This window comes from Arvicola amphibius, chromosome 8 (assembly GCF_903992535.2).
Source record: "Arvicola amphibius chromosome 8, mArvAmp1.2, whole genome shotgun sequence".
Taxonomy (NCBI): Eukaryota; Metazoa; Chordata; class Mammalia; order Rodentia; family Cricetidae; genus Arvicola; species Arvicola amphibius.
This window is the reverse complement of record NC_052054.1, coordinates 68,048,831-68,055,316: the sequence shown is the minus strand read 5'-3', so window position 1 is coordinate 68,055,316 and position 6,486 is coordinate 68,048,831. Positions and strand designations below refer to the sequence as shown.

The 6,486-nt window shown below is 39.4% G+C and overlaps 1 pseudogene; it reads right to left on the bottom strand.

Moving 5' to 3' along the window:
* Positions 1-4,482: 4,482 nt before the first annotated feature.
* On the bottom strand, positions 4,483-5,978 carry LOC119821785 (annotated as a pseudogene).
* Positions 5,979-6,486: the final 508 nt, after the last annotated feature.

Here is a 6,486-nt window from a genome sequence, read left to right as displayed (position 1 = left end):
CAGTAACTGTTACAGAATCTAATAGATGTAAAGAATCATCACGCTTTTGGGGGAGAGCTCTCCTGACTCTAGTGATGGACTGTAGGGATTCACTGAGAAATGGTGTAATACACTCCCGATTCACCTGATTTCTATTTGTATACAGTCTTTAATCAGAACTGGCCTTATAGGTGAAAGCAATCCTTAATCAATCAGACTGACTCCTACCACAGCTGTGCCTTTAATCCCTGGAAAACAGGTGTGGCATCTGCATTTGCGAGCTAAGAATTAACTAGCAGTATCATCGGTAAATATGACAGATTCACGTTTTAGGGCAGTCACACAGGGTCTGTTTCCACAGTCTCAGCTTGATGAGTTAGACGCTGATGCTGCCCTAGGTCACCAGTTTACTTTCTCTTGGGCGTCTCCTTTTGACGGATGTGTCGTCTGCCTTCAGATGTCTCATTTGTCCAGTGGTCTTTAGATACCCTAGCTGGATGCTTCAGATCAGGAGCCATCTGAGACTGTTTAGTTTTCTGTAAAAGACGTAAGCAGTTAACAGAACATAGGACTCTTTTATTTAGCATTTACTTTAGGTTGTGACTTCCTTAGGGCAAAAAATGCTTTGGGGCATCAGGAAAAAAAGATTATCATTTAAAGTAAAGTCTATCCAGGTGGCGGTGGGGCACACCTTTATTCCCAGCGCTTGAAGCTGGAACAGGTGGATCTGAGTTCCAGGCCAGCCTGGTCAGCAGAGTGAGTTCCAGAACAGTCAGGACTGTTCCACAGAGAAACTTGTCTCAAACAAAACAAAACACAACACCAAAACAAAAGTTTAAAGTTAACATAACTAAATATAGTACAACATATTGGAAAGTGGATATAGCCTCCTACCTTGGTTTATAATAGTTTATAATTTGTTAACTAATGATGGTTTGGTGTTAACAACTTCACCCTGTGTATAGTAAGGGATTTTAGTAACAAGATTGCTTTTTAAAATTTTTAATTTTAATAGTGCAAGGAGAACCATTCATTAGCCTTCGGTTGTAACGAGAGTCCTAGGTAGGACATGCGAAGAGTTATTTGACAAAGTCAACTTCTAGATAAGATAGAATAGTATTTTCTGGAGATTTCCAGGCCTCATATCATACCTGTAGCTGTGTTTTGTAGTTGACTGGTTAGGAAGAGGCATTGTTTGTCTCTAGTGAGGCTTAGCACAGATCTCTACACACCTGATAGCCGAGAATGTCCAAGACACAGAGCCATAGTTTCAGGTATCCAGCGCATGTCCATTCATTACTAATTAAGTGCTAGATGCTTGGAATAAAACAGTACCTTTTATACTGTGTTAAAAATGCCTTTACTAGAGGCTAGGCTCTTGTGGTTTTCTTTTTATAATTTTCTCACTTGTCGGTGTCTGGTTTAACATTTATTAGACCAAGGAGAAGTATAAAATTAAAAAATGTGCTTAATTAACAGTGGTCATTAATTTTCTTAAGGATGTAAACTTAAAGCTGTAAGATTTGAGATATTTAAAATTTAGTGCAATTTTAAGTTTGATCTTAAGACTCTTTTATTAGGTTGTAAGTTATTTGGAAGTATCTGAGAAATCACAGAAAATCCTGAAAGGGAAAACAATCAAGTGTTTTTATGTAAGCAAGAAAGTTTAGACACAGCTGATATTATAAATGAGAACAAAAATCTGAGTGATATCCAAGGGCAAGCGTGGAAAGAGGAAGAACTTGTTTAAAGGTTTCAGTTTCTACTATGGTTTGTGTGCAGTGTGATAGTACAGAGTTTTAAGCTGAACCAAAATAGGTAAAAAGCTTAAATCTACTTTTTATTGACTATTTTGGTCTAATTTCCAATGAAATGTGAGAAGTATACGACTATATTGGGGGCCATTAAATCATTAAGTAGAAACAATTTTTAAAACTTTTAAAATTTATTTTTAATCCATACTAAGCCTGTTTAGATTGTTATTTTTAAATGTGTTAAGGTGTACAAAAAAATTGGAGTTTTAGTAATAAAAGACAAGATAAACTTATTTTTGCTGGTGTGTTACTAAATGGATGCGTGATTTTTCTTTATTTGAGCTCTACAATTTTCTCTGCTCCCCTCCTTGCCTCTCCCCTCCTCCCTTCAGACCTCCCCTAAAGTCCCCATGCTCCCAATTTACTCAGGAGATCTTGTCTTTTTCTACTATCTACTTCCCATGTAGATTAGATCTATGTAAGTCTCTTAGTGTCTGCATTGTTTAAGTTCTCTGGGATTGTGGTTTGTAGGCTGGTTTTCTTTATGTTTAAAAACCACCTATGAGTACATGTGATAATTGTCTTTCTGTGTCTGGGTTACCTCACTCAAAATGTTTTCTAGCTTCATCCATTTTCCTGCAAAATTCAAGCTGTCATTACTTTTTTCTGCTGTGTAGTACTCCATTGTGTAATTGTACCACATTTTTCTTATCCATTCTTTGGTCAAGGGGCATTTAGGTGGTTTCCAGGTTCTGGCTATGACAAACAAAGCTGCTACAACATAGTTGAGCACATGTCCTTATGGCACAATTGAGCATCCTTTGGATGTATACCCAAAAGTGGTATTCCTGGGCCTTGACGAAGGTTGTTTCCAAATTTTGTGAGAAGTCGCCGCACTGATATCCAAAGGGGTTGTACCAGCTTGCATTCCCACCAGCAATGCAGGAGTGTTCCCTTTTCCCACAACCTCTCCAGCATAAGTTGTCATCAGTGGTTTTGATCTTGGCCATTCTTTCAGGTGTAAGATGGAATCTCAGAGTTGTTTTGATTTGCATTTCTCTAAGGATGTTGAACATTTCCTTAAGTGCCTTTCAGCCATTTTAGATTCTTCTGTTGAGAGTTCTCTGTTCAGGTCTGTACTCCTTTTTTTTTTTATTGGATTATTCTTTTGATGACCAATTTCTTCTTTGTGTATTTTGGAGACCAGACCTCTGTGTGATGTGGGGTTAGTGGAGATATTTTCCCATTCTGTAGGCTGTTGTTTTGTCTTGTTGACCATGTCCTTTGCTTTACAGAAGCTTTTCAGTTTCAGGAGATCCCATTTGTTTCAGTGTCTGTGCTGCTGGACAACTGGTTCCCTGTGCCAATGCATTCAAGTGTACTTCCCACTTTCTCTTCTATAATGTTCAGTGTGGCTGGCTTTATGTTGAAGCCTTTGAACCATTTGGACCTGAGTTTTGTGTATGGTGATAGATATGGGTCGATTTTCATTCTTCATGTTGATATCCAGTATGCCGGCACCACTTGTTAAATATGCTTTTTTTCCATTTGATATTTTTTTGCTTCCTTGTCAAAAGTCAGGTGTTCGAAGATGTATGGATTGATATCCAGGTCTTCTATTCAGTTCCGTTGGTCCTCCTGTCTGTTCTTATGCCAATAACAGGCTGCTTTCAGTACTGTTGCTCTGTAGTAGTTTGAAGTCAGGTATTGTGATGCCTTCAGAAGTTCTTTTATTGTACAGGATTGTTTTAGCTATCCTGGGATTTTTGCTTTTCCATATGAAATTAAGTACTATTCTCTTGAGGTCTTTGAAGAATTTTCCTGAGATTTTGATGGGCATCGACTTGAATCTGAGTTATGTGATTGTTATGGGTAGAATTTATCATTCTTCTAGAAGGTACATAAAGCCATTAGACAATGCTGAGAAAAGATCTGTATTCTTCTTCTCATCTTGTAATATGTTCAGTAACTTCCACTCTGATTTTTTTCAACAGCCACTCAAATCTCGTTTCGCAATGAAAAAGAAAAAGCTGTGTCCAGTGTGAAGCAAGTTCTCCTGACTCAAGGCCTCTGGGTCACGAATGCATAGACATCTCTGTTCAGGAGCCAAGCCTGCCTTTGAAAGTCATACACATCGCTTACATAATGGCCTGAATCCTGGAACCTTCCAAAAGAGCTGACAATATTGACAAGTCTGTAGCTCTGAGGATCAATCCCCAATGTCACATTTTTTGATTTGTAAAGAGAATCCTCTGTGTTGCTACTTCTGGTACCATTGTTATTCACCAAGGGAATTTTTATCTTTCCGATTTCAATTCTGAAGACATGATCAGATCCTTCTCTGCCTTCTTCTGAGTACCCCAAACACTTTGACAAGATGCCTGAACAAGCAATTCATTGTGGACTCTATCCCCATGATTCTTCAGGAGCTGTTCAGCCATTTCTTGATCTTCCCAGAGTCTCTTGTTCTTTAAGATCACAAAAAGAATTGACTTCTCAATGATAATGTGGTGATGTGACTTTTGATATACAATTTTCTTAATGCTTCTTAAATTCTGAATTCTTAGACGTGTTGAAGACTCATCTCTGTAAGACCTGGTACTTGGATGCTGGTATGTTCAGATTGTTAGGTCCAGTGCTGGTGGTCTTTTCACTGAGCATCCTGTCTTTACTCACTGTCTGGCTCCACTTTAGGACCATTTTCAAGGCTTGTCAGCCACTGCTCAACTGGGTCCACACATATCCTCTGCTAGTTTTGTACTTCAGCATTTCCACTGGATCCAACCTGTAGAACTGTGAAATTAATGAAGTCTGAAGCCACCTTCTTAGATGGTATTGACTGGCTGAGGATATCAGGCATCATCTCTTCAGAGACATTTGGGACATCATAGGCCTCATGAGGGGCCTGACTGGACAAGGGAAATGGTGGCTTCATGTTTTCATTGCAATGGGAAGAGACATCCAGATACTTAGAAATCTCAACTGGCTGCTGGCTCTTCACCAATAACTTGTTAGCAGTAAAGTGGTAGCGTTTCAGATGAAGGATAAGGACCCTTGGGAGTCTCCTCAAAGTATATCTGAGCACAGAATTCTTGTTCTTGCATTTCTCACAATTGCGCTCAATTTTTCCAGGTGTAAAGAAAAGATCAAGTGACTTTTGAATTGACAGGGTGTTCTTTTGACCACTTTGTGCAGGTCAACAGAGAGGTGATTATTCACTTCAGTGTTGAAGGTCACTTCACCACAGGTTTCACAAACAATAGAGCTATCCAGCTCTGTTTCAAAATTGGCACCTACAGGAAAAACAAACCTTTGGTGGCATTCCCAGCATGTTGGTAGAGATGATTTCTCAACTTATCAGTACTAAATATGGCTTTTAGGTTTTCCACATTCAGTTTCATCTGATCTAAGCACTGACTTAAAGATCCATTGGCATCATCCTGTTTATTGCCCAAGAATGTGTCCACAACCATGGAAATGGATTTCTTCACATTTATGAGTAACTGTCCTTTGGTCTCTACATCCCTGATGCCTTTTAATACAAGAAGTTGGCTTAAGGGTTTGAGATCATCACAGGAAACTTTCTCTTATGGGATACCTTGTGTGCGCAAGTCCTTTGTGAAGGTTGAAATCACAAAGACAGATTGTAAAATGGAATTCATGTAGCAGGTATCTTCTAAACTGGGGAAGCCTTCATGTGTCAGTTGCTCGGTACAGTGTCAAGAGGAGTTTGCACATTGTTATGTTTTGGTCTGCTGGCTATGATGTGAAACACTTGGAAAAAACTGTACCATCTAGGTTAGCTTTCCCGCAGGAGTTGGGATTAAATGAAGGCTCAATTTCCAACTGTCATACCTGTCCTGACCACTTAAATCAGTTTCTCCCCTTTGTTGCTTTTACTCCTGGAATTGTAGCTCTTGGATTTCTTTTTTGGTTCAGTTATTTTCTTCGAGAAAGCCCTCAATCATTTCTACACCGGAATTTTCTTTTTGCTTTCTTTATTCTCTTTGTCAACATGACTACTGGTGGAGTTTGACACTGAAAGTGACATCTTCATTGCAAGTGGTGTCTCACTTGTGTAGCATTCAAAGATCCACAAGCTGGCTCCTGGTGCTTCCTACAAAATGGACTGCTGCTTCCAAGAACATGCTGATTCTTCTCTGGTTCCTCGAGTTGTTGGGATCCCGATGGATAAACAGAATCCAGGACAGACTTCAACAGTTCAACATCAGTGGAGGACAACATGTCGATGAGTTAAAGACATGTCATCCTTCAGAGTTAAATGCAGATGATGCAGTTCAGTCTCTCAATAACTAACCACTACACCTGCAATACTACCTAGCAGAACCTTTCTTCCTTCCAATTTGACTAATAGAAGACACTGGCTTAAAATCAAGCCAACCATTCAGGGTAAGTAATGATTATGGAGATTTAATGACAGAGTACTTAGCATGCTCAAGTTCCTCATTTCAATCCCAACACTGAAAGAAAATGTCAAAGCCCAAAACCTCCTTGTAAAGTCGTAACTTGTGTTGTCCGTGTCCTCAACAATTCTATACGATTGCAGGAAACTGATTCATGTCTGCAATGCATGGCCTAGTGATAAAGATGAGAATTTCTGAGAACCAGTCTTTCAAACACTCTAGAACCTCTTAAGAACAAACTGGAAGCCAAAATGTGTACACGGAGGACCTGGTGCAGACCTGTGGTGTCATGTGCGTGCTGTCTCAGTCTCTGTGAGTTCATATGTGCT